The following is a 27,088-nucleotide window of genomic DNA, read 5'->3' on the forward strand; positions in this document are numbered from 1 at the left end:
GAGGCTTTAGGACAAGGAACCAGGTCCTTCACCGAACAAAGCAAAGATGGTTTCCTCCAGTCACTATTTTAGTTTACTCTTTGAACTCCCAACAGTTTATTTATTGTTATTGTTAGTATTTTCAGTTTGGCATGAATTCTTTCAAAAGTTATCTTGGTTCCCTTTTTTGAAGTCTTTTTCTTTTGAAAAAAAAAAAAAGGAAGAGAAAGAAAAGGTTTTGTTGACTCTGGTTTCTAATGTGCCCCACCTCTCCACCACCGCTCCTTGAGGAATGTGGCCTGGAGAGAGCTCATCGTTAGTCTGACCCCAGCTGCGGACTGGATGGGAGGGCACTGAAGCTGGGACGTGGAGACCTGAGGTAGGTGCTGCCCACACCTTATCTCAACAGAAGCAGGACTAGATGCAAGCCAGGAATGGAGTTTCACATGCCGAGCATCCTCGGCTCTTCTCTGTCGAGACAACTCAATACGATTCGGTTCCATTGGTACATCTCCTGTCTATCAACACAGCTCATCTCTTTCGATTGTACAGTCTGGATCTGCGGGATTCATCTCTGTTAATGTGAATCACCGTTGTCAGTACAGCTGATCTCATCTCCATCAACACAAGTCAAGTCTATCAATACTAAGTATCTCCATCAATACTGATCATCTGCATCACTATAACACATCCCTGTGCATAAAACTCATCTCTATTAATATAGCTGACCACTACCGTTATAACCCCTTCCTTCTGTCCATCAACTTGTCTCTCGCAATCTTAACTCTCTCAGGAAGATTTTCTGTCTTGTGCACACGACTCTGGGGGACGCGTCCATACTCACCCAGTGACTTCTATGTGAATAGTTGGTCCCAAGTTGGTCACTCATCACTAGAGGGCATTGTGCCGCGTTCCTTGACAACAGTAGCTAAGTTGGCAGAATGGCAGCTTGCTGTATCTTTAGCATTTTTTTTTTTTTTTTTTTTTTTTTTGTCTTTTGGTAGAATCGTGAGACTCCAGATCTGACCCTGGAGCTTCAAGCATAGCTCAGTGGTGGAGTGTGCACCCTCAGGTCAATCTCTGGCAGAAGGAAATATTGATAAATGAGCCTGTATATTTCTTCCTTAGGAATTCTAGAGGCATGACTCCATGAAATGTACGGCTTCTTTGAGATTAGTTTTTCTCCTCAATGTATTTTCCTTGGCCATAAATGTCATACATATTAATTCTAAAATAATTAATTGATTCTTTCCTTAAGTTTGATTTTTCAAGTCCTGTATATAAATATTTACTTAGAGACCTTACAGATCGTGTGTGTGTGTGTGTGTGTGTGTGTGTGTGTGTGCGAGCATGTGCACATGTGTGTGCATGTAACCACTCTACTATGGGTGTGACCCATGTGTGTGCCAGGGATGGAGTTGGGAATCAGGTGGTATTGGGAATTGTAAACACATTGTATCAATGCTTCTGGCAGTAGGAAATAAGATAAAGTTCAGTACATCTAGGTTGCCTATCTGATAAGCAGGTATATATACATACATATATATGAAGGTATAAACATATATAAACATGGTTAAGCCATATGCATGTAATAGCACAAAAATGATCTGCTAATGTTTCCATAAACCTGAAATTCATGAAGGAGTATAGCAGCTATAAACAAAACTGATTTAAATGTATGTTAGTGAAACGTCTTATTTTCTTGCAGATAAGACAGCATTTTGATCATTTTAATCTGTTGTATTCCAATAGACTTCATAATGCTGAATAATGTATTCTAACATCTAAATTATCAATAAGGCATAGCAATTTAAAATTAGAATAAAACTTAAGACCTGAAAATCTATAGATAATAGCTGATTAAAATGTACTATTTGGGGTCAGGTGGTGGTGGCGCACGTCTTTAATCCCAGTACTTGGGAGGCAGAGGCAGGTGGATCTCTGTGAGTTCATTCAAGGCCAGTCTGGTCTACAAGAGCTAGTTCCAGGACAGGCTCCAAAGCAACAGAGAAACCCTGTCTCAAAAGATCAAAGGGGAAAAAGTACTATTTGGAAGGAGGCTAACAAGATTAGTGACCGGTATATATTAGAGAGAACTGATAGATAAATATGGATGGCTGGATTGTGAATAGCTTCTAACAGTATTCCATACTGAATCATGACCTAAAAATTATAATATTAGGTCTGGGCATATAGTTCAACGGTAGAGTGGCTGTTTATCATTTGTAGAGACTTGTTTCCGATCCTCGGTACTACATTAAATTAAATTAAAGTTTTTAAACAATGAAATTGATCGTCTATCTTCATGGAATGTCTGAAAAGATGCTTCTGTTTCAATTTGCCTTTTAATTTTTGGTGTGTTCATTCATCCCCTCAACAAGCATTAATTGACTCTCTCAGAATTAAGTACTAGGAATGCAAAGACAAATAGCGTACTAAATTCGCCCCCGCGAAAACTGTTCATCTATTATTTCCTTTTCAACATTCACGAAGAGCGTTTCAGAACCACAGAGAGGAAGGAGAGGAGGGGCAAAGGAAGAGGAGGGGAAAGGGCTCAGGGGATGACCTCCGGCAGAGGTCAGGCTATCGTTCTGGACCTCCATCGTGGCACCTCAAATGACATTGCACGAAAGAAATGATTTGTAAGCTGTAAACTACTTTTTAAATGGAATTTTTTTTTCAGCTTACATATTTTTCCTATAGAAAGAGCACCGGCTTTTCAACCTGAACTTTCATTCTGAAATCAACTGCTTTCTTCCTTTGAGCTTTCTGTTTCCAAATTCCAACACCATGAATAAAACCCACTAGGTTTCCGACCACCCACCATGTCAGACAGGAAGGGGGCAGGTGCACCATGGTCTCGGAGGGAGAAGGTGGAAGCTACAATAGAAGGCCTCAAAGGTAGACTGAGACCATTCCCTCTTCCTCTGCTGCCTCCTTAATCCTACTGGGCATTTGCTTGTTTGCTTAATTTAAGAAAACATAACCTCAAGCAAATTTGATTAAATTGATTCAATCTTTCTGCAAAATGCTCGATTTTCCTTAAGGCCAGTCATACCCAAAGCAGCCCAGGTCAGTAAGGAGACATTTCTTCTTCCACGTATTGCAACAAAAATCATTGTAAAGATTAATCAGCAGGATGCGTTGAGTTTAAAGGATCATAAAGAAGATCCATAGCCAGGAGGTGGTGGCGCATGCCTTTAATCCCAGCACTCAGAAGGCAGAGGCAGGCGGATCTCTGTGAGTTCGAGGCCAGCCTGGTCTACAAGAGCTAGTTCCAGGACAGGCTCCAAAGCTACAGAGAAACCCTGTCTCAAGAAACCAAAAAATAAAAAAAAGACCCACAAGGGTTCCCCAGCACAAGCCCTGGATTGGAACTAGGTGGATGAGGAGCTACAGGTTACATTGCCTCTGACTCTGTTATATGGGGACTTTACCTTCTGCTGTATTACTGCTTTAAATTGTGTTTGTAGTATGATGTAGTATGGTGTTTGTAATATGACAACCACCAACTGGTAATCTAGTCCCTCCGTATATTGGTGCAGTCATGCCTGCAACAATCACATTCCAAGAGATGAGGAAAGCAGCTTCAATTCATTCTACTCGTGAAAAATAAAAAAGAAAGAGATGCCTCTACTTATTTCGAATGATGGGTCATTCTAGAATATTGGCTGTCCAACGTGAGTTGTGAAAACCTTGGAAGGCTAGAACCAAAAGTCAAAGCAATATCTAATATATTATTTCTTTCTTGAACTGACCTTCATTTTCCTGGCTGAAGGCTTGTTTTTCTTTATTTAAAACGTCATTCCAAGGCAACAGATATTATAAAAAGGACCTGTGCATACGTGTGCAGAAGGGGTCTAGAAAACGGAATTATGCTTCAACCAGTTCAAACCCCAAAGCCCCTGAACTTCTCACCATGCGTTTGCGAGAAAGGGTGTCAGCCACGGAAGCAGATCGTCCACACTCAGCCACGGGCCTTCGCAGAAACAGGTAGAGATTTAAAAGAAATTAGTTTGGGGCAAATGGACTGGAGTCTTCTCCCTAACTCTAAAGTCTTGGTGACTCTTTAGCCACATATGACAAACGATTCAGGATGCCCATAACGATCTCAAAGCAGCTGAATGCTGCTCTCCCCTCTAAAATGACTAAGTGTATTTCCTTTAAGTTGTGTTTTAAAAGCCAAACAAGCTTTACCACTTTGAAGAAACCGCAGGAAGCCATATGGTCCCGCCCAGAGTTCCTGCAGGCCAACTGTCCTCCTGGGGACGAAGGTTCAAGGCGTTTTTCAGAGTGGAGCTTTCATGTTCCCGCACCTTAACAATGGCGCTTCCTGTTTTGACCACTAACTATACCGAGGCTATCAAGAAAGCAGATCGTGGACTTGTCCTTTTTGCACAGTAAAACTGTTATTGTCTCCCTTGTGGTGTGTATAGAGTTCAAATAGAGATGGCCACTGCATGGTTTTCCCAGGCTTGTGTAAATGGACCTACAGCAAGCCCACAAAAGATTCAATAATGTATAATACCCTAGTCATGAGCTGGGCATCGATTCCAGTAGAGTGTGCGGTGTTCCTTATCCAAAGTGCATCGAGGCTGCTTGCTGCTCTCCGTGACCTGTGTTTCATTAAAGCTATACCAACCTCACTGGGTTAAGGCTCAGTGGTTTCTCCCTTCTATCTTAATTCTTCCTTTTTTTATTCTATCCATTTATGTGTGTTTTCAGGCAAGGCTTTCTTAGTTGCTGTTGGCCTTGAATTCTGCCCCCAGCATCCCAGGCTCTGCCAATATGCCCTGTTAAGGTACCTCCTGTGGGGAAAAAGATAAAATTACAGAGAGAAAGGCAGAAGTTAGCCTAGAGGAAAGGGAAGAAAAGGGGAGAAAAATATAGAAAAAGAATGAAAAAACTATCCATCCAAATAAAAAGAAACTGGTTATTACAGTCAATAGAAAAAAAATAACTTTCTCATTAAATTACTTTCTTTTCGTCTTAAACATAACGTGTAAATTACTAGAAATGTGTTTAACTTGAGTTAAGTCCGCACAGATATGTAAATGTTTTATAAGGCTGCTTCATTTAAACTACTACAGTAATTGGGATAAACACAATAAAAGCAAAACCCTTCAGGTGCTTTGTTCCGTAGCGTCGCTAACGGCTTACATGTGATTTACTTTAAAAATTTAAGAAACCATCTGCTTCAGACAGATTCCCAATTGCTACCCCGACCAAACGATACTGCACGATAAAACATCATGACGGCAGGAGATAAGCCAGGTATCTCGAAGCGCAGGATCTGTGGAGCCATCTAGCTAACAGCAACTTGCAAAGTCTGGAATCTGCGCGACCGGGCGAGCAGATGTTCCAAGATCTCAGTAGGAGATCTGAGGGAACCAAAGATAATTAGGGAAGAGCGCTTTTAGCTGAATGCATTCTGGGATGGAAGGAAGTGTTTGATGCCACAGGCTTTCTGATACAGTGATAAAGATTTTTGATTAGGTGTCCTAAAAAAAAAAAAAATGTGGCTCTGAAACAAACAGCAATTCACCAAACCAAGGTTTGTCCTCCTCCCATGGCAGGAAACAACCGACTTGATCAAATGATTTTACTGCGAAAATTATCATTGATAGGTTTGTTTTGTTGGAGAAGAAAGAACTTTGTATAGCCCAGGCTATCTCCAAACTCTCTATATAGCTAAGGGCCAAGGACTACCTTAAACTAATGACCCCCTCTTTCCATCGTCTCGGTGTTGGGGGTGATAGACCTCTTCACCTGGTTTACATAGTGCCAAGAATTTACCCAGGGCTTTGAACACGCTAGACAAGCGTTCTACCAGCAGAGCTTACACCCCCAGCCCAGAGGCAGAAAGGTAAAGTTCCCTTTTCACCCAAGGATAATCTCGTGTCCTGTGAAATTTGGTGAAATTATAAAGTAAGATTTGAAAGCTCAAGAATAAATGATCTTCGCTAAGAAAAAACAAGCGCAGACAAGCAGACACTAGGAGAATGAATAGGCCCTGAAAAGGAATCACAACGTGGAGAAACAAGCGGCGGATTCAAGTTTGATGGGAGGGGACATTAAGATGCTAATTAGGATCACAAACATTTCCCCAAAATTTCACTCTTGTAGGACTTCAAGTTGACACTGTTTTGACCTCTCCCCTACCTAGAGAGGTAAAGCAGGTCTTCCTCCTTTTTGCTTTGGACTTGACACCTTGAAAACTTGGTAGACCGGACTCCATAGCTGCTGCCAGGTTGCTCCCATCCAACCCACTCTGGCCTTAAGACATTGCCACCAAGGTCATGCCAAGGATTTTTAATGTCTCTATGGCACAGCTTTGTGCCGCCCTACTAGGACATGTTTGAAGTTGACGTCATTCAAGTCAATCCTGAGCAATGCTCAATGGGTGAGTGCATCCAGGGTTAGGTACTATTTTGTTGAAGACACAACTTGAATTATTACAGAGCAAAAAAAAAAACTGATTTCTGAGGCAGAGACAAACCAATCTCTGTGTATTTGAGGCCAGCCTGGCCTACATCGAAAGCCCCAAGAAGAAGAGAAAGGAAAAGGGAAAGAAACACAAAAACAAGAACAAAGTACCCTAGGAAAAGTTTTATTGGCCTTGATTATGAGATTCACCTGCCTTGACCCTCTCTCATTCAATGCCCTTTCTGAGTTCTTGGCTGATTAGCAAGCATAGCAACTGCTAAGTCTAGTAAGGGAGATAAAGTATGTGTCACATAAAAATGCTTGTTGGGTGCGAAAGGAGTCACCCCTCTGAAGCCTTCAGCATTAGGTACTTCCAGCATAATTTAATTTATTCTTCTTGTGCGTGCATATGACATAGACGTGACAACATGCCTGTTAAACTAGGAAGAGAACTTGTTGAGTTGGTTCTTTGATTGTACCAAGTGGGCTCCAGGGAGCAAATTCAAACTGTGAGCCATGGTGTTCAATGCCTTTACTCTCTGAACCAAGTCTGGGTTTTTAAGAAACAGTTTCATATCGGGAGGAACGAAGCAGAGGTGGCTGATTCTTTGCCACCTCACTGAGAGATGTTGAGAGTCGCCCCATGGTTTTCGTAGTCCATACAATCGTAATTACAAGGAGTGAAATAAGGTAGAGACTGTCAATTTCGTTTGCCTTCATCCTTTCTATCAGCCACAAGATTCCAGGATGAAGCAGACTGTTGAGTAGATGACACCATTGTCAGGCAAGCATTCCACAAAGCAATATACAAAAGAATTACGTGTGCTTGAATTTCTGTGTACAGGAGAGTAAGGGTTGCCAGGGACCGAACCCAGGGCCTTCTGTATATCAAGTTAGTGTTCTACCACAGAGCTACAACCCTCAGCTGTTAACACCGTGGAAAAACTTGTCAAATCAGATCAGAAGGAAACAGCAACCAAGCGTTTTCATTCCTACTGTGACATGTGAGTATGATAGACACATGTCTATCCAAGGCAGTGGCCCGCATGCAGGCTGGTTTCCCCACATCCCATTAATTTGTACTGCAGACGCTCTGAAAGTAGTTAACAACTTGGTAAAATATTCGTGCAGATCAGAAAAAAAACTAGAAAATTATTAGACGAATAATATGTGCAAAATAGTGATGAGAAGGATATGGTTTTTCTGGGTTTTGTTTGTTTTTTTTAAAACTTTTTTTTTTTAGATTTATTTATTATGTATACAGTGTTCTGCCTACATGGATGCTTGCACTCCAGAAGAGGGCACCAGATCTCATTACAGATGGTTGTGAGCCACCATGTGGTTGCTGGGAATTGAACCCAGGACCTCTGGAAGAACAGCCAATGCTCTTAACCTCTGAGCCGTCCCTCCGGCCCCAACAATGAGAAGGGTATGTTGCTGGCCATCACCATATCTACTGAAATTGATCATTAATCCCCAAATGGTTGGTTTACATTGTAGGTTATACTAGAAGAAAAAAAAAAGTCAAGACAAACTGACGATTAAAACTTCCAGTATTAGGGTGGCAGAAGCAGGCAGAACTCTGAGTTTGAGGCCAGTCTAGTCTACAGAGTGAGTTCCCGGATAGCCAGCACTACACAGAGAAACTCTATCTCTAAAATCAAAAACAAAGTCTGAGTTCAATCCCTAGGACCTACATAGTAGAAGCAGAGAAGCAAGTCTTACAAGTGGTCCCCTGACTTACTCTTCTAAGCTCTATCTTCAACCCACATAAAAAGAAAGAAAGTAAAACACAAGCCAAGTCTTGCGACAGCCACTTCAGTTCTAATGCTGGGGAGGCAGAGACAGAGGAATCTGGGGCCACGGCTGCCTACTTGATCGATGACAGACCTGTCTGAAGGAAACATCTAGAAGGTATCAGAATGGATGACTGCTGAGGAGCAGCTGCAGAGGCTGACCCAGCCTGGGCTCCATACACAGGCATCCAAAACTGTGCATCTGTATACACACACACACCACACACGCAAAGAAATATGTGCATTAAGACATGTTAAGGACTGGAGAGATGGCTCAGCCGTTAAAGACTAGGATCGCAACCCAAACTATAAGACATGTTAAAAGCATGTGTAGAATTCATGATGCTGGCATTACTAGAAGGGTCAAAGATGCAAAAACAAAGCTATGCTCCTGCATCGGTGTTTAACATTTTCTGAGGACTTCCTATTGGACAAAGAAAATGTAAAAAGTCTGAATCCTGCTTTCTGCATCTCCCTTGACCTTGCTCTATGCTTTGTATTACTTTTTTAATATTGCACCTTGAGATTAGCTATAACAAAGGTCCAATTTTAGAGATAAAAGCAAATTACTTACAGGCCCGGGCAGATGGGTAGGCATTTCAGGTCAGTGCCAACTATGAAGCTTACAGAGGTGTCCACTTCCTGGGTAGAAACTCTAGTTCCAGCTATGGGGAGGCTGAAGTGTGAATTAATTGTTGATTACAACCCTCTTCCAACTTCAGGCCCTCCTGGCTGCCCAGTGTTGGGGGTACATGTCAAACTCTGATTTCCAAACTCTTCGGACAGGAAGTATGTGATTGAAAAGGGGACTTCAGGAGAAAGATTCAGGAAAGGAGGGCAGGAGTGGCCGTATGGAATCCTCATAAATGTTTTTTTCCAACGAAACAGAGCAAGTATGTGAATCCGGTAATCTGAACCAGGTAATGTGAACCAGGGGTACATCAGAAGTCGTAGGAGTTGTTAAGGTTACTTCTCCAGACTAGACTTTATGTGCTGTGCTAGGCAGCGTCTCAGGTTTACAGAATTATAAGGAGATTTTTCTCATTATCAGTAGGGACAGTAAGGTAACCCTGCCTTGTGGCGGGGGGTATATGTTTATGTGTATGTGTTTTGAAAGTGGGGTATCACAGGGATCAAACCCAGGACAGTAGGGTAACCTGCCTTGTGTGTGGTGTGTGTGTGTGTGTGTGTGTGTGTGTGTGTGTGTGTGTGTTGGGTGTGGGGTATCACAGGGATCAAACCCAGGACAGTAGGGTAACCCTGCCTTGTGTGTGTCTGTGTGGTGTGTATGTATGTGTGTATGTGTGTGTGGTGTGTATGTGTGTGTTTGTGTGTGTGTGTGTGTATGTGTGTTGGGTGTCAGATATCACAGGGATCAAACCCAGGACAGTAGGGTAACCCTGCCTTGTGTGTGTGTCTGTGTGGTGTGTATGCATGTGTTTGTGTGTGTGTGTGTGTGTGTGTTGGGAGTGGGGTTGTTTTCCATTTGTTTGTTTGGGTTTGTTGTTGGTTTTTTTTTTGTTTTGTTATGTTTTGGGGGTTTTGGTTTTTGTTTTGTTTTATTGCTGTTTTGTTTTTTAATGTAGAATACTTGAGAATTTAGAACTAGAAAAAAACAGTTGAATGCTGCAAGCAGAGTTTAATAAGACGTTACAGCAGGAGCTTGGAACCAGTGCTGCTAAGGGTAACACAGAAAGGAGGGGCCCAGCTTAAATTGCTAAGTGTTAGGAACTGGAATAGAGGCCATTTTTGTGACCATTTGGCAAAGAATCTGGCTGCCTCCGGCCTGTGCCTCAAGAGCAAAAAGCAATGGGCCAATTTCTTTCTCAAAGGAAATCTCAAAACAGCATAACACTGAGGCTGTGGCATTGCTATTACTGCTTATTCTCAGACAAATTTATGAAGAAAAAAACAAGTGGGGCAGACAGAAAAACAAAACGTAAAGGGTGGGAAGGAAAAGAACACTAGAGACCTAGCCACGGCCCGGGCTGAGAGAGGGCTGTGAACGGTGAGGAAGAGCTCCCTGCTCCGCACTGGCTCAGTACGCAGGGTGCTCTAGGGTGAGACCCCGCCCGGGCTATGAAAGGAAAAAGCCCCAGGGGTGGCTTGCTTCCAGAAAACAATCATTTCACCAAACAAAACCTGCTGCTGATGTGGTCAAAGGGGCCAGGATCTGTCCTGAGCTGGCAGCTACACCTGGCACTGTCATCAGCCTGTCACTGGCTTTGGAGACGTGGAAAATGTAGGCAGGCAAACGTTTTAACTAAGTCTCTATCTTTTGGATTTACCAATAAAAACTTGGGAGCCAGATACTGGGGTGAAAACCTGCTAGCTCAGAGAGGCAGAGAAAGCAGCTGGCTGACCGCCTGTCCTATGTCATCTGAAATAAAACTCCCCCAGTAAGGACGTCCCTCTCATCTACTTCCCCCCCCCTCTCTCTCACCTCCTGCTCTCTCTCTCACCCCTTACTCTCTATGGTTACTTCCAGTCAGCTGCTTACTTGCTGTGCTTCTTGACCTATGGTTGATTTTATTTAAATAACAAAATCTCATGGTTTGCAGTTTGTTCAAATAGCTTGCAACAAGAAGAGGGCATTGAATCCCTTGGAACTGAATTCACAGGCAGCTGTTAGCTACCCTGTGGTTGTTCAAAATCAAACCCAAATCCTATGAAAGAGAAGGCAGTGTTCTTTCTTTTTCTCTGTGTAACAGTCCTGGCTGTCCTTGAACTCACTTTGTAGACTAGGTTGGCCTCGAACTCATGGAGACCCACCTCCCTCTGCTTCCCAAGTACTGGGATTAAAGGCGTGTACTACCACCACCCAGCAAAGGCAGCATAAGATGCTGGGCCATCTTATCATCCCAGAATCGATGAACTTTATTGATTCATGTTTTTTTTAATCTGCATTTGTTGACAAGTCAAGATATCTGACATTACTAGGTATGCTAACTGAAGGTTGGATGACGAGAAGAAGGTGAACGATATTGTGATATTGTTTGCTTTTGACTAGAAACCTGGCTTATGAACAAATAAAAACTGATGGGGACCAATAGGGTTCATCGATACGATACATTTGCCCTAATTCCAATCCCACTGCTGTGATAAACATACCTTCGCAAAGTCACTTCAAGGGACAAGGGCTTATTTGATTTAAAGGTCTAGGTTTGATCCGTTGTAGCAGAAGTCAAGGAAACAGAAATGTGTCTCAAATAGTTATACCACATCTCCTGTCAAGAGCACAGAAGAATGAACGCAGGTGTGCTTCCTACTCAGATAGTTTTCTTCGGTCGTCTACAGTCCATGACTCAAACCCAGGAAATGATGAAATCCATAGCGGGGTTGGTCTTCCCCAAAATAAGTGCAATCCTGATGATCTCCCACAGATGCGTCTACAGTCCAGCCTGAGTCAGACCGTCCTTCACTGCGACTCTCTTCACGGGCGATTTTAGCTGGTGTCGAGTTGAGAATTCAAAGTAGATGTTCTAGAATATTATAAGAGAAAGTCAAAGCCTGTAACGGTGTCAAAGGAGACTCTAAATTAGAAACCCTGATAAGAAAGCAGCTCAGAGTAGAACAGGGCTTGGGGACTTTCTAATGCAGAGCGTTTTCGCCACCTTCTTCTTAGACTTCAGGTACTGAATGGGTTGTCACAAGCAAGGATCTTTGATTTAAGGGAATGGAAAGATTGAGCCAGAAGGACCCAGCTTTTGTCATCTGCGATGCCGCAGCTCTCGGGTGAACCCTCATGGACAGACTTTTGTCCGTCTTTGCTGTGTCTCTGCCCTCACTTGCCTAAGGTACCAAAGGCCGTGGCAAAGCATTGCACGTAGTTAGATCCTAGATTCTTCGGTGCGTACAACAGTGTCCTTTCTAAATGAGCCACTGGCCTTTATAAAGTCATGATGGTAGTATACCCAATATCGGAAAATTCGGTATTAAGCTTGGCATACTTATCTGTCGTGTAACAAATGGGAAGAATAAAACATTCAAAATCCAAAACAAAACTACCTTCCACAATAAAATATCCTTTGATTGCCATCATTTCCATTTCAGAGAGGAATGGGGGAGAGAAGGAAGGAGGGAGGGAGAGAGGGAGGGAGGGAGGGAAGGAGGGAGGGAGGGAGGGAGGATACGGGAGAGAGCTTTTCTCTGGTCTTGGAATCCGCAGGTCAGGATGGGACTGTGGAACATCATGATGGAAACAGGCTAGAAAGAAACCCTTGCGACTTTTCTTCAGTAAGCTTAGAAGTTGCCATGGTAACTTACCAGACTATGACACTATATGGGAGTTTTAGGATACACGTTTTGATTCCACTCTTAAAGGAGGATATCAAGTGCGTGCATTGAAAGAGTGTGGAAAGAATCTTCTGGAAGTAGATCCAAGCTAGTTGAAGAGACTGATCTGAGCTGATGAAACCGTGCCTGGGGAGGAAAACCAAAGAGCTATACCAACTAGCGAATCTTGCTACGCCTGAAAGAAAGTACTCACACCCGTTAGCAAGGCTAACCAATCCCAGCTCTGAAGTCATTTGCATGCATCCATCTCTGTAGGAGTCTAAGGTGCAAGATGCACGCTTTCTGCTTGCTTGTCTTGTCCCTTGTTTTACTTCCAAAAGACTCCCTTTCATTGCCGCCTTTCCATTCCGGTTCCTCTGTCTGTTCCTGAATCGCTTCTTAATTTTCTGGAGAAAAAGAGCAGAAATGAAAAGATTCTAAAGGCAGAAATTTTGAACGAGAATGAGTATTTCTAGAAGAAGTTTGATAACTGTAATGGGACCACCTTTGACTTTTGTTTATTTGCTTTATGAAGCCCTGGCACATGCTGTATCACTGCATCACATTTCCAACCCATTTATTATTTTTTTATTTATCAATTTATTTTTTTAATTTTATGTTTAATAATAATGTGTATTGTGTTGTGGGTGGGTGTGGGTTTGTGAATGTACACTCAGTGCCCTTGGGGGCCAGAAAAAGACATCAGCTCCCCCCAGAACCGGAGTCACAGGCCGTGGTGAGCTGCCCTGCTTAGGTGCTGGGATGGAACTTGGATCCTTTGCTAACTGCTGAGTCAATTCTCCATCCCTGACTTTTATTTTTGCCATGTGGTCTCATTAAGACTGGCATTGACTTACATTGGCTATGCTGTACTTCTAGACCCCTCTTATGTACTCCGTTGTGTGTGGCGATATCTGACTTTGCCACTGGGGCTTCTCAGAGCAGTGGACCATGCTTTTGCAGAAATAGATCTGAATAAGCAAACAGGCCTTCTTCTTAGGGCTTCATCTTTACCAGGAAATTGGCAGGCTCATTAGGGCCAGCACGTAGGAGGGGGAAGAGAGAAAACCAGAATTTTAAGGTGATCCTCAAGGCCAACCTAGGCTGCAGGAGACCCTGCCTCCAAAAAGTAAAAAGTGAAAGAGAGAGAGAGAGACAGAGAGAGAGAGAGAGAGAGAGAGAGAGAGAGAGATTGTTTCTTTTTAAACTACACTTAAACTAAGCACCACAACAAAAGCACAGCCAATGACAAAATAAAACAAATTATCCAATGAATAAATGGGCCAATAACACAATAGAAGAGATACAAATGGCCAATAAAACACCTGCCAAATGTATCCATTTTAATATGCAATTAATTAATATGCAATTTAGTATGCAAACGGAAGTCTGTCCAACAGTCATCTTCAAGAAAACAAATGAGAGGGAGCTTGAAGAACTCGGGGGAACTGTATTCATCGCTGTTGGAAGTGCAGATTTTCACGGGAGTCAATATAGAGATTAAAAATATATATATCGAGTTGGGGGAGTAGCCCACCTGGTAGTGTTTTTCTAGCATGTACCAGGCCATGGATTCAATCCACAGTACCACATCGAACTGATTATTGTGGTGCATGCCTGAAAACATCAGGGTCAGATGTTCAAGGTCATCCTCCCGTACCAAAGAAGTTAGAGGTTGCAGTGGGCTTCCCGAAACGTTGCCTCAAAGGCAAACAAACAGAACAACAACAGCAACAGTGGGGGGAGGGGCAGGTGGAGAGAGGCTCAGCAGTTCTGAGCATTGCTGCTTTGGTAGAGAAGCCACGTTCAGGACCTGACGCCCACCTAGTGATTCAAAACCCTCCGTAATTCCAGGTCTATGGAGTCAGATGCCTCCTGTGAGCTTTGCAGGTACTCGGTACACACACGGTGTTCGTGCAGCCAAAGCACTCATACACATAAAGTAAGATGAATCTTAAAAAGGGAGGGGCCAGTCCCAGGAACTAGAACTACGGCATAGCACTCTTGGGTACACGCCTAAAAGGGACTCAGCCAAAATACAGCAATGCTTACACAGTTGATGTCACAACTGTTTAGAGCCAGCTCAGCTCTCTATGAGTAAAGGAATGGATAAAGAAAATGCGGTACATGTGCACAATGTTATAGAAGTGTACGTAGTTTTAAAGAAGATTAGATCATACTATTTAGAGGGAAATGGGTAGAACCAGACATCACTATGTTAAGAGAAATAAGCACGTTCATAAAGACAAATCCTGCATGTTTTCTCTTAAGTTTTGGAGTATGTGTTGGGGGGGGGGGGATATCATGAAACTAGAAGTGACATCACAAAACGTGAAGAAGACATTTTAAAGGAAAGAGAAATCGGGAAACGGAACCAGTGCGATGAGAAGAAAGGGAACCGGAAGCATCACGATGCCAGCCGGTAATCTCAGCACTAGGAAGGCGGGCACCGGAAGACTCAGAATTCCTGGTCATCCTCAAATAGACAGGAGACTGAGGCCAGGCTGGGGTGAGATGAGACACCATAAAACGAAAGGAAGCAGAGACATGGACTGACTGACTACCCAAGGGAAAGAGAGGAGTCAGCCAGAGAGGCATGAGAGGTCCGGGGAGAGCGGGGAGAGCAGGGTTGGAGCCGGTGTCAAGGGGAATGGCACACAGGTATGAAGTGTTATTCTTTCGTATGCCAGTCTATAAATAGGGGCAAAACAAGAAAAATCAAGGTACAGCAGCCTCCAGATTCCTGAATACGAATTAAAGCAAGTCACTATTGAAAGATTTACATTTAGTTTAGACCTCTCTACAGCAATTACAGACTACACCATGGATTAACATGAACACCTTCGCTTTATAGCAGATCTCGTTCCTTCTCTATTTTTATACAGTTTGCAAGCTGAGGGTGCCTTTTAAACTTTTAACGCTTGAAAAAAGAAAATGAGAATATTTTTTTTTTGACGTGTGGAAATGGCACAAAGCATGAATTTCACCTTTACATAAAGTTCGATTGGAACACGACCACTCTTGTTTATACATACACTGTCTGAGCCTACTTCTGGACAGTTGTCCACAGACTAATTGTCAAGCAAAACCCAAATATTTACCATTTGGGTCTTTGCAGAAAAGGCTAGCTTGCCCCTGACATAAATCATGTTCTCTGCTCTTGCCAGAGAGGAACCTGAATTGTATAACAATGTCATTAATCAAATTATATTAGTATTAAGCTAAAAAGAGTGGCCTCAATGAAAGCTCCTTGCCCTGAACCGAAAGACAAAGAGCGGACTCCTGGGACGGAGCGTGAAGAAGGTAAAATACACAGAAGAGAACAGGAGAATTTCGTCGACAGAAAACAAGAAGCTTCCCAGTCTAATTTGCTGTCGAGTTTCCTTTTTCACACAGGAAGCTAAAACTCCGTGTTTCCACCCAGGTGGAAACTATAAAGGCACCGCCGCTTAGTGATTCTTTTTCCAGAAGAGCTAATGGCCAGTGGATGAAAGTTCAATGTCTAACCTTGTTTGTCAAACTGAAGTAGAATGTGCTGGAAAAGAACAAAGGAAGGGGACTTGCAGACATGTTGCCTGAGACTTCGTTATCTTTCATTAACTCCAGCAACCTCTTCTGGGCACAAGCTAGGCAGCTTCCTTTGGCCCAGGAAAGGAGTTCTTCTGAATTAAGTCTATTTGTGATTCTCATTTAACCTAGTTTCTACCTCGCTATTATTGAAGTCAGGAGACGGTAGTACCTTTTCTGGGTGCTTGGAGGTGGTTCGTCTTAACAGACAACCGAATTTCCAGCTGTAGACAGCCTTATGAGGCTGGAGGGTCATCTCGGGGCCTCCTGCTGGTGTAAGGAGCAGTTCATATTCCCTCTGCGCCGTAAATACTCTTGGGGCTGCCCAAGTTTCTACATAACCCTCAGATCCCTTGGCAGCTGCCTAATTACTCACATCATGTTCTGTCTGGTAGAACACGAATCTATAAGGAAAATATGAGTCCACTCTGGTGTATATTTTAAGTAAATCTAAGAACACACGCCCCTATTAGCACCCTGAGCAACAGACTCATGCTGAGATTGTTTTTTTTTTTTTTTTGGTTTGTGTTTGATTTGGTTTGGTTTTTAAAGACAGTGTTTCTCTGGGTAGGGGGCTGTCCTGGAAGTTGCTCTGTACACCGTAGATCATACAGATCCATCCACCTCTGCCTTCAAGGCTTGGGCCACCGCCGCCAGGCTCAGGTTGTGATTTCTTCTGATTTGGTCTCTCTGCAGAGTGGTTAGGAACTGTAGCTGGGCTCGGTAGGGGCTCTGGGAAATGGGTGTCTGTCGAAACTTCAGAGCGCCTTGCCTTTCATGAAACAGATCTTTATCTTGCTAGATAGCGAAGGCCTGGAGGTCTTCTCTGACCAGATGTCCCTGTTACAGGAAGCTTGTTTATGCTTGCGCACACCAGGTGGCTGCCATCAGACCTTTGGCCTATTTCTTTCTGCCAGGGCAGCTAGTGTCCTAGGAGAAACCTCATTCAGGCATGTTGGTCAGGCGCCTAGAGAAGGCAACTCAGCAATAATAAAGGTATCGTGGGTTGCAGAGAGAAGAGAAAACTTGCTCTGTGTGGGGAGAGGGAGGAGACAATGCCATCTGGGTCACTCACGTTACTACGTCAGAAGGAAGAGAAAGCAAGCCCTTCAGTGGACCAGAGTTTTACGGGACCCAGGGCATTGTGGCAAGTTCAGTGCCATCACCACCTGATTAGGAGTGACCAGTGTGGCACACTGGCCCCATTCATATAAGGTGTAGGGGTTCAGTGGGAGACTATCTAACTGTCCCTCAGGGAGGTATTCACAGGAGGCCGTTGTGTGCAGTAGATAGCTGGGTCCAACGACCCTAGAAACTGGGAGGAGGCAGAGAACTGGAAACCGTGCCAAGGGCATCTTCAGTGTAGGAAGAAGCTAAGTCTGCGTTCTAAATCGATGCAAAGATATGATCAAATTATAAGGTTCAAGGTAAGGGGGTATAGCTCAGTGCCTGCCTAACCTGCCAGAGGCCGTGGGTTCAAATCCCAGCGCCACATACACTGGGTGTAGATGCGCACACCCTAACTTGGCAGTTGAGAGGCTGTTAGACTATGTTATAGTTGGGATGCCTTAGCTGACAGCTTCAGCATGGGTCTCTCGGTGCTTCTGTGAGGGAAGACTCCAGAACGCTGAGTTTCTAGATACTTACAGCCCCACATCTACCACAGGGAGTGTTCCCTCAGAGCTCATGGCCTGTAAACACAGTCGGCTGCGGTGTTCTACCAGGCTCAGGCACCGGTAAGGGATTCCCTCAGACCCTTGTCTTATTCCTCATAGGCCACGAAAGCTACTCAGGAACCTCCCTTCCCAATCTGCTGGGAGAAAGCGTCTACTCGGCCAGGATCAACATTTCCTGGCCGGCTCTGCAGCTTTTTCAAGGATCTGATTTCTCACTGGGGTTGAAGCACGTTCTCCAAAAGCCATGCCTTTTCCAGACGCTTCGCCAGAAGCGTTTACCATTCCAGTTACTTCCAGAATGCACACCATTTGGTATCAAACATCCTAGCATGCACTACCTTCTCTTACACAGTTTCAAGGAACTGAAGAGACAGTCGTGGTCCAGTATTGTGGGCACAAAGGGTGCTTGATATGCCAACTTCCTTCACATCCGTGTGACACCAGCTGAAGTCATCTGAGGGGGGACCGCAATGGAGAAAATACCTCCACAACAGGGGTTCCCAGCCTTCCTAATGCTACGATCCTTTAACACCGCTCTTCACGTTGTCCTGACACCCCCGCCATAAAATTATTTCATTGCTGCCTCATAACCGTAATTTTGCTACTCTTATGAATTCTCATGTAAACAAACCTCTGCTAGGTAGCCCCTGTGTAATGGGTAGCTCACGCTTCAAGGGGGTCGTGACCCACAGGTTGAGAACCCCTGCTCCCTAAGCTCGGCCTGTAGGCAAGCCTATAGGGAATTTTCTTAGTCAGTAGTTGATGCAGGTGGGCCCAGTCCACGGTGAGTGAAGTCACCCCTGAGTTGGCGGTCCTGGGTTCTAGAAAAGCCTGGCTGAGCAAGCCATAATGAACAGCTCTCCTCCACGGCTCTCGGCACCAGCTCCTGCCTCCAGGTTCCCACCTCGTTTGAGTTCCGGCCTTGACTTTCCTCCACGGACTGTGATTTAGGATACCTAAGCCAAATAAACCCTTTTTCTCTCCAATTGCTTCTGGTCATGGTGCTCCATCACATCAATGGGAAACAAGCCTATTGCTTTTCGGGAGGGGGCGGGGGGGGGGGGGGACGGGGGGGGGGGCGGACTACGAATTGTTCGGTCAATACGCTGGATTTTTAGATTTCTTGAGTCTTAGTTCACAGTGCTTCATGAGTAAATAGTGTGCTGCAAGGCCTGTCAGGATTACTGCTGCAGATCTCTGGGGAGTTCTCATTTCCCTTAGAGCCGAAGGTATAACTGCCGTAAAGAAGGAAGGCGCGCTCCGCCTGAAGCAGAGCGTGGGACCGTGGGACGAAGGCACCTCGGCTGGTAGTCTGTTCCTGAGGAAGCTGAGGAATCCGCTCTGAAAGTAAGGCTGCTGCAAAAGCTGAGATGTAATGAAGGTCAGGTCTTTCAATAAAGAATGCATGCCGTATAGATCTGGATTTCTGGAAGTGGCTTACACTGCTTGGCGGCCACAATCAGCATTCCAACTTGGCACAAAGCCTCATCCATCTGTCTGGAGGTTTTTCTCTGTTCCCGAGTCCTGAATTGGAGATGAGACACCTCTTCTTCTTACTTGTTTACAAGTCTTCCTTTCTGGCTTTTGAGCAATATACTTTATATTAACTGACGATTATTTTCATAGCTTTGAAACATTATTGTCACTTTATTTTTCTGTTTTGAGACAGCCCCCCCCCCCCCGCCCGGGTTGAGCAGGCTGGTTTGCTGCTCTGAGTTAAGGTGATCCTCCTGCCTCAGCCCTCCTGATGCTGGGAGTACAGGTATTACGAGCCAATGCCGCCGCTCCCTGCTTATTGGCAATACATAGATTTCTCATTGCTTATGGTCTGAATGTGAAATCTCCCACACAGGCTCCTGTGTTGGAACACTTGGTCTCTCCAGACTGGTACTGTTCTCATGGCTTGCAGGAGTTTGGGGGAGGCAGAGCCTAACTGAAGAAAGTGGGTCTTGAGGGGTCAAGCTTGAAGTTTAGAGTTTAGTTCTTGCCCCCTCTGCTTCCAGTTCTGCTGAGGTAAGAGGTAGGCACCCCAGCGTGTACAGGAGCAGCCCTGAAGTTCCCACCGCCCATCCTTCCCTGACGTGAGGGCCCTGCCTCCCCTCAAATTGTGTGCCAGAGTAAATCCTTTCCCCCCTTTAAGTGGGTTTCTCAGCTATTTGGTGGCAGTGGCAAGAGAAGAGAAGTAACTAATACAGAAATCTGGAAGTGCTAAGTGGGCACGATTCTTCAATGAGGCTGACCACGTGGTCCGTTAGCCTTCGGAATCAGTTCGAGGGAAGAGCGTGGAACCCCAGGAATGTTGCGAGCCAAGCTTCTTGGGCCATTTCCTCATGCATCTCTAGGTACATGGCTCAAACCTTTGAAACAAAAGACAGATTTCCCAAATGAAAGCAAGCAACTTAACACTACTTTCGTTAGCTGAGAGGCCCCTTAAAGACACGAACACCCAAAGAAACAGTATTTCCAAGCCTAGGTTTTAGAAAGGGTGAAAGGACATAGAAAATAAGATGGAAGATTACGATTAGATATAAATGCTTTGAAAGGAAGTTGCAAAGGCAGTTGCTTGGCATGAGGGCCTCAGGGACCTCCTAGGTCCCACTTCACGGAAAAAGAGCAAGCGGAAGGTCTCAGACTTCCCTGCTTTTTCTAGTCTTTTCTCACTGTAAAGGCGCCATGTTTGGAGGTAAGTCTATCGTCACCCCAAACCTTCTGGTTTTCTTCCCCTACGACCAGGGACGTGTTTTCTTTCTTTTCAAACCCTTAAATGTCGTTTCTTTCCACTATTGTTTGTTTGCTGGAGACAGGGTCTCACTATGCTGTTTACACTGGTTTCAAACTTCTAATCTTCCTGCCTAAGGCTTCCTAGACCCTGTGATTCTTGGCGTGGACCACAGTGCTGGGCTATGCTACATACTCTCGAATGTTCCCTGTTCACTGAAGGAAATCTAGGTCTTACTGCTTCTAGATACAGCACTTTGTATATGCTAATTAGGTGACGTCTTCTGGTAGTATTGACAGCTTTTTTTTTTTGTCAACACCCATGGTCCCTTGGAAATGATGTATGAATAAGTGATTGAGTGAATAGACACATGATCTATAGCATGAATATTTTTTTAAAGATGTATTTATTATGTATACAACATTCTGCTTCCATGTATGCCCGCACACCAGAAGGGGGCGCCGGATCTCATTACAGATGGTTGTGAGCCACCCTGTGGTTGCTGGGACTTGAACTCAGGACCTCTGGAAGAGCAGCCAGTGCTCTTAACCACTGAGCCACCTCTCCAGCCCTAGCATGAATATTATTACTGATTTTATCCTTACCTAGAATTATTCCCCCTCTCTGCTTCCCCTCCCCCATCCCTCACCAGCACCTGGTGCTGATCCAGAGCAAACTCAGGTTCTGGCTGTGTCCCACCCTTCCCAGGCTCAGAATACACTAAACACTGGGCTTGCTGGGGACTAATCTCAAATAGAGCCAGTCCAGACCAGTCTTGTCACCTTCTAGACAATCGCCACCAAGCATCTAGGTAGAAGGCTGCCCCTATTCTACGCCTATCACTCGTGTGCATAGTGTCTGGGGATCGCTGCCTCTCAAGGACGTGCTGCCCAAGAACACCCAGAGGAAAGGACCCCAAGTGTGTTACACGACTGGGGCCGAGTGGTGTAGCATCCGCCCAGCTTACACAAGGTGCTGGCTTCATGCCCAGCACTGAAGTGTGTGTGTGTGTATGTGTGTGCACGTGCGCATGCACAGGCGCACCTGTGCATGTGCAAATCCATCCCGAGCTCGAAACACAAGTATAACAAAACTGATTTTGCAGTGGATAGCCAAGGATGAGGAATGAAGGGGACTGGAGGAGATGGGGTGACAGCTGACTTTTTTTTTTTTTTTTTGCAGAAAGATATTCTTCACTTTTTTTTTTTTATTATTTTACTCTGTCTTTGCAAGGCTTCTGGTTCTTTGCATAACTCTTTTGAAAAGAGGTATCAGTCGTGTTTGTGGCCCACAATAAAAATCACAGTGCCTGCTTCAGAGATCGTCAGTCTTCTCAGAGTGCGCGCCGCGTTTTCCCCGAAAGTTATATTTCACGTTTATGTCTCCTTAAAATTCAGTCAAATCGATATTAATTTTATTCTGAGACTTTTACAACAGTCCTGGGAGGCGCTATACGTACTCTGGCATGCCGGAAAGCCGGGGTTTCTGGGCTGGCTTGTGATCAGTTCGCGCTTGGGAAACCTATTAAGCAGTTTCGTTGGTTTGCTCTCCCGTGCGTGGGAGGGCTACTCCCGCGCCTAGTCAATACAGCTGAACTAATCCACATCGAATCTGGGCACAGTCGGCCTTCAGGTCAGCTCTCTGTCATTTCGATTCTCGAAAAGACTAATACCTTTCATTTCATTTCTTTTCTTTTCTTTTCCTTTTTTTAATTCCCTCCAAGAAAACCCCGATAGAAATCAAGTCTGGCCGGCTCCTCTGGTTCTTACGTTAAGCCTGACTCTATCTTTGCCATCACAGAGGCTTGCTAGCTAGTCTGTTTTCAATTAGGCAAGGCATGTCTTAGCCTGAGAATTTATCTACATAATTCTAGGTTTTAATATGTACGAAAGCAAGCCAAGAGAATATTACTTGTGATTTTTTGTTGTTGTTGAAACTAACTTAATGCAAGCTCTATAAAAACCTTCTCCCCACCTCCCTGGAATCTTTTAATTACATACTAGTCCAGGTATGCGAACATTAGCTTGACATTCTCTTGTTTTAGCTCATTTCTCATTCTTCCCTTCTTCTGTTCCTCCCACACGTTACTAGAACTCCAAGGGAGCTCTTGGGACTTCGCTTTTGCCAACGGTAAAAATGGCTCTGCTCGAGAGTGAACAAGAATGATCTCGAATCCACAAACCTATTCATACTGAGTACCCCAAAAGAAGCCACAGTTTGGAGACAGCCCTGCCATACTGAGGCTCCTAGCTCCAGCATCGCTGGGAAAGGAGAAGGTGTGGGTGACTCATGGTTCCCTTCCCCTGGTGGGTGAGGGCTCCTCCGCTGAACTCAGTGAGCAAGCCAGCACAGCCTGCCTCCCTTAGATACCAGGAGAGACCGCAGATCTCCTGGTACAGAGGCGCAAGGTTGTAGTAATGAGTAATGGGTTCTGTCTGCCTCCTGTTACAAGAATCCAATTACGTGCTCCTAAGGGGGCCTCCCTGAGTTCTTCACAGCAGCCTACCCTGGAAAACCGTGGCCTGGTTCCAGAATGGGCCGGGGTCTATCGGCTAGCCCGGATCTATCGGCTAGGCTAGTCCGCGCGAGCACCCTGCCTGGTGAACTCAGCTTCCTCCTGGGCTTTTCTTGGAGCCCTGTGTCAGAACTCAGAGCCACAGCCCTGGTTCCGGGGTTCCTCTAGGTGAGGAAGTAGTCTGCCTGGGATATATGTTGGCATATGTCACCTCTGGGCAGTGACAGTCACAGACAGGGAGTTACAACTGAAGGTTGATTATCACAAGCTCCGCAGAGAGAGAGGCTATCCATACGAAGAGAAAATCTGCCCTTTAGTGTCTTGGCTTAAATTTTTCTTTCAATAAGGTCTTTTCTAGACAGACGATCCCCTGGGACTTTTTTCTTCATAGAGGAGATAATTATTGCACACAACAGTTGTTCTTTTTGAAAAGTTTCTGCACCCCATAAGCCTCTCCGTCGACGTAGTAATCCAAATCAGATCAAATCAAACCGAATTAGAAGAAGCCCAGGTTTAATGGATACAAGGCTTCCAGATGGCTTTCCAGCCCCCAGAGAGGAGTCGGAAAGGAAGACCAGAACACCACGTGTCTGTTTTCTGGGGGGCAGTCTAAATACCCGTGGGAGTGGTCTTGAGCATCTCTGGGGGAGGGGATCATCATTTGAAGGGCTTTCTGGGATGCAGCAGAGTTTGGAGAGAGATGGGCAAAGGGTGGGGTGGGGGCTCGGGATGAATCTTCCACCTGAACATTTCAGACTCTTTAGATATATGGATGCCAGGGGCTGGGGTGAAATTTCCTCCTGAACATCCCAGACTCTTTGGATATAGGGGTGTCAGGGACTGAGATTAAACTTCCACCTGAACAATTTATTCCTTTTGTATGAGATTGTTTTGTTTGGAGATTCTTCCTCCTTTTTCTTTCTTTTCTTCCGTTTTATATCCTTTTTAATGTCTTGTTTGGTTTTGGTCTCTTGAGAAAGGGTCTCAACCTCTAGCACCGGCTAGCTAGGAACTCACAGTATAGATCAGGCTGGCCCTGAATTTGCCTTGATCCTCCAGCCCCTGCTTCTCTTCTAAAAGCTGGGCTTACAGGCGTGTACCCACCAGGCCTGGCCTTATTTCGCATTGAAAGTTTCATGCTGTAACCCAGGCTCGTCTGGGGCTCACTACGTAACCTTGAACTTGTGAAAATCAGTCATTCTTCAACCTCCACAGCGGTGGGATTACAGCTGTGAATCACTGTGTCCGACTCTGGCTCTTACTGTCCGCTCAACTCTCTCTGTATACGTTCACCGGTCCATTCTCAACACACAGCCAGTCGCTGGCCACAGAAGCCACAGTTCTTAAGCCTTTGTTGGGCGAGGGAGTGTCTTTAAGTAACCTCTGGCCGGATGGATGCCAGCTGTCCTTGTTTTGGCGATAGTCTCACTGACTTCCTGTGTTCCGTGTCCTTTCCTCGTGCCCCTCCTTCCAGAAAGGAGACGCTGGGCAGATGAAGCTTCACTGGGATCGGCTGACGTTCCTCAGGGAATGCCAGCCACTGTGCCATTCAACCCGCACATGTACCCGTGACATAGGCATACTTATCCTGCTTTATGTCCAAAGAAACCTAGCCGTGGAGAATATGGATGGATGTGAACTACATAGTCAACAATAAATGTCAATATCAAGACTTATCCCATGGCCCTTATGCGCCCCCCCAAAAAAAATGCACTATAAAATAAATCACTTTTCTTTGACCACAGTGATGTAGGTAAGAGAGAAACATGCAAATATTTCTTCTTGTTTAGCCTCTTAGCCCAGTCAAGGCCTTCCATGTCTGTCTGTGCTCCTAAACTAGTAAATCTCCCCCACATTGTCTCCCCTCCCACCACCTCCTTCTGATGTATTATAGACAGAGATCTCCCTGTTCATGTTGACTGTGGTCCTAGGACAGACACAGGCTGTGTTTCACACACACACACACACACACACACACACACACACACACACACACCCTGCAAGGCACACCAGGGTCTCTTCTCACGATTCGCTGGAGAGCAGTGTTCTCTCTTCCAGGCTGGGGAACTTTTTGTTTGTACTTTAGATATTTAGCTGAAGAGAAGATGATTGAGGTGGGATTATCTTCACTCTGCAATCTTAGCAGCTTCTCATAATGTCAGTTTCCTTTGCCTTTTTGCTTTGTAACTGCTGGACAAGTAGCCAAGCAAGCTGTTTGAGAATATCAACCAACCCCAATTGAAAAAAAAATACATATCATATCCAATTATATTATATGACATACTCATTCACTAGGCAGAATATTATGATAGTTGCATAATGTTGATAGAGGTTTTTGTCCCACCCAGTCCCTCAGCCTGTGTTCAGACCCAAAGAAACACACAAAGGCCTACATTAATTATAAACTGGTTGGCCTATTAACTCAGGCTTCTTATTAGCTAACTCTTACATCTTAAAATAGCCCATCATTCTTGTCTGTGTTGGTCACGTGACTTAGTAACTTTTATCAGTGAGGTATTCTCAGCTTGCTTCCTCTGCATCGGGGTGACAACTGCAGACTGAGCCTTTCCTCTTCCCAGAATTCTCCTACTCTGGTTGCTTGAAATTCTTCATAACAAGATCCAGATATAACCAGATCTTTTGATCTTTAATGTAAGACAAATACCAACATATTGCCCCTTTTCTTAACCAAACCTACAATACACCAACCTCCCATCAGGCAGACAAGTGTTTTCTTCCTCTTCCTTCTCATGATGTTTGGAAGCTCACCTTGTATTGGTCAGTACATAAAGAATGAGATACAGACAGCTCAGTACAATTACAGGCTCACCTGTTTCGTTTCTCCCTTCCTTGCCCCAACATAATTGTACAGGAGAAAAATCTGGAGGCAGTTTAGCCTGACTTTTACTCTTGAATGTGAGGTAGCCTGGAGACACGCAGTTCAGAATCCACTGATACGGTCTAGGATCAACTGGTGCAGTCCAGGACCCACTGATACATTCAGGACCCACTGATGGAGCCCAGTGTCCACTGATGTGGTTCAGAGATGCACTAAGGATGCAGACCAGGATCCACTGATCCAGTCCGGGACCCACTGATGCAGTCCAGAGACCCAGTGATGCAATCCAGGGATCCATTGTTCTTTTGTACTTCAGAATCATGTAGACATGAACGAAGAGAAACTTAAGTGGGAACTGTGTTGGACGTAATGCATTTTAATTGCTCTCGATAATTACCTATGCCAGAAAGAAGGGATTTAAAAAAACACATAAATACGTCCACCACTTGTGTGAGCGCTTACCCATTCCCTGCTAAGCTCTGCTCGTTTTGAGTGCTTCTTTACTTTTTCCTTTGGTTGTGTTTTTGTTTTTTCTAAGATTTATTTATTTATTATGTGTCCATCATTCCTTCCATGTGTGCCCGCATGCCAGAAGGGGGCGCCAGGTCTACATTACAGATGGCTGTGAGCCACCATGTGGTTGCTGGGCATTGAACTCAGGGACTCTGGAAGAGCAGTCAGTGCTCTTAACCACGAAGCCATCTCTCCAGCCCCTGAATGTCTTACATAGCCAAGGCCGACCTTGAATTCCCGAACTTCCTGCCTCCACCTTGCAAGGGCTGGATAACAGGGCTGCAGCGCTGCTTTAAGCTGCAGTTTGAGGTTTTCAATTAAAGAGAGTGCAGTACATCGTCAACATCGCCTGTGGTCACAGCCTGCCGCGAGGTCAGAGGTCAAAGGACGAAGGCTTTCCCTTTCTGTTTACTGACAAAGGGACTCTCGGTGAGTTCAAGTCATTTCTTTTAATTTAGGAAACATTTATTGAATGTCTTTAAAAGGACCAAGCTAGGTTTTTTTTTTAAGTAGAAGAGAATGAAGGAGAATCCTAATGAGGAACTAAGACAAATATGGGCAGGAAGTGGTGGTGCACGCCTTTAGTCCCAGCACTCAGGAGGCAGAGGAGGCAGATCTCTGTGAGTTCAAGGCCAGCCTGGTCTACAAGAGCTAGTTCCAGGACAGCTCCAAACCTATGGAGAAATCCTGTCTTGAAAAACCAAAAAAAAAAAAAAAAAGACAAAGAAAAAAGCTGGTGGGACAGAGATACTTGAGCAGCAGTTAGTAAGATGTGGCATTAAA

General features: G+C 44.7%; 1 protein-coding gene across 2 annotated transcripts in view; it reads left to right on the forward strand.

Annotated features, from left to right (window-relative positions):
* Positions 1–268: 268 nt before the first annotated feature.
* The window catches only part of Slc39a10 (solute carrier family 39 member 10), a 109,493-nt gene continuing 82,673 nt past the window's right edge, over positions 269–27,088 (forward strand). Inside the window, exon 1 of one of the 2 annotated variants that reach the window (XM_087902288.1) lies at positions 269–358. The gene's annotated coding sequence lies outside the window, so the exon portion shown is untranslated. Of the gene's footprint in view, positions 359–19,044; positions 19,067–27,088 lie in introns of those variants that run through there. The other variant, XM_087902289.1, reaches the window with a different exon arrangement.

The sequence above is a fragment of the Myodes glareolus genome, chromosome 27, assembly GCF_982192425.1.
Source record: "Myodes glareolus chromosome 27, mMyoGla1.1, whole genome shotgun sequence".
Classification (NCBI taxonomy): domain Eukaryota; kingdom Metazoa; phylum Chordata; class Mammalia; order Rodentia; family Cricetidae; genus Myodes; species Myodes glareolus.